The sequence below is a fragment of the Arachis ipaensis genome, chromosome B10 (genome assembly GCF_000816755.2).
Source record: "Arachis ipaensis cultivar K30076 chromosome B10, Araip1.1, whole genome shotgun sequence".
NCBI lineage: Eukaryota > Viridiplantae > Streptophyta > Magnoliopsida > Fabales > Fabaceae > Arachis > Arachis ipaensis.
In genome coordinates, this window is record NC_029794.2 from 4,438,707 (window position 1) to 4,440,729 (window position 2,023).

The window sequence follows — 2,023 nt, forward strand, 5'->3', positions numbered from 1 at the left end:
TTCCGACGTGGGGAGTCGCTCCATGTCTGTTCCAGGGTCCCCACAGACGGTCCCAATGTTCGTTACCTGAAGATCTCGGGTACTCGACGGGTCGGAAGATGGTGGAAGGATGAGAGGGTGAGACCCTGGAGTGACCTGGCGCGGGTTTCCGGGCTTGAACCGAAGACTGGCAAAATCGGAGGTAGAGCGGGCGAAGGGGTGGCCACCTGCAAGGACACTCCGACGATCAAGTCAGTGTCCGTACGAGATGATAGCCAAATTAGGTAAGGTGATGTGTACCTTGGGGGGAGAGCTGGCCTCTCCCCTTATATACTATGTTGGACGGGCCCATAAATGACCTAGCCCACTGGTCATGATACTTGTGAGCTGTCCATGTCCACGTAGGGGGAGTAGGTCGTTTTGGAGTTTGTGTCGAGGCTTCGGGTGCTGCCCCGAGGATACTGACCCGACCAGTTTGCTGGGCGTGGTTGCACGCGCTTCGGGTTGGACGCGGGGGACCGATCCGCGCAGGTTCCCTATTATGGAGGATGGTTCGGGCTTTGGGTCGGGGCGGCGGTCCCGACCCGCTGGATTGTTGGGCTGGATCGTGTGAGTCTGTAACAAGTCTTAATTGTTTTCGGCCCAAGGTTCAAAATATATAAAAAAAAAAAATCTGATAAGTCCTAATTTTAATTAGACTCTAAAAATAATTATAGTTCAATTAAATATGATAAATCATTTAGTTTTTTAATTAAATATCGAAATTACATATGAATATGAAGTATCTTAATACAAAAGGTGACATTTTATTTTATTTTCTTTTTTTATTTCAGACTTAAAAGACAGCACTTAAACAGAACTGATTGTCAAGACTTTGTTGGTGTTCATATCTTCAAAAAGTTTTGACAAATAATCTTCAAAAGAAAGAAATTAAATAATATTTTGGCTCTTCAAAAATAAATTTAATTTAATGAAATATAACAAATATAACTCAAAAAAATATCCTTTTTTATATTAAAAAAATCCTTTTATTTTTTGGAGTGAAAAATCCTTTTATGTTGTTCTTTTTCCTCTTCTCTTATGGGCCTAAACTTTTTCTTTTGGTATTTTAATTTTATCTTGGGTCTACCAAAAATCCCTAAACATTGCTAAAGCCCAAACATTTTACCCACTGGGCAAGTGGCTAATAAATTTCAAGCCCTATTGACCAAAAACAAACAAAATCCCCACGTCCCGCCCAAAAACAAAAAATGAAGCATTGAACAAGCACGTGAGGAGTGTTATATTAGGGAGACATTAATCATTGATATAAGTTCCTTAATTAAGTTTGGTCTATAATAAACTTAACTTAGTGGCTCCTATTAATTAGGCACACTTTAAAATTGCTGCATCAATAAATCATTGAGTTGGGTATGGTGATACATTATACTGATACCGGAACATGATGAGCTGTATGATGCAAATGCGTTCAGAAATGAAGTTGCTTAATTTCTTCAAAAGATATAGTCGGTGGTGTCATAAAGATTTAAGAGAGAAATTAATCTGATAATATCATATGCTAATGCATAAATGCATTATTCCGTATTTCTTTTTACTTCTAAGTTCCGATACCAAATTAAATAATGGATTACTTCTAATTTTTATATTAAATTAAATAACTCTATATCCAGGCAAATTAAAATACATAAAATAATTAATGAATTTATACACAATGTCACAATTTGATTGCAGCTAATCCATCTGATAAAAAAAACACAATTTGATTTGTGTTCAAATAAATATATTAATTTGCAGAGTTTGTTCAAATGATTAATTATTTATAATCAGATGGAATAATGGAATTTTTTGACACTAAAGTATATTTTGCTTCTCAGCGATCCATGATTCGGTTCCTTATGAATCATGGCAAATAAAAATGTGAAATAATGACTAATAATTAAATTTTTTATTAATTAAATAATAATTATATTGATATTTAAATATTTTAAAAATATTTTTTGTAGTTTATTTATTTTTTTTAATTAGTTTAATTTTCATTTTACAG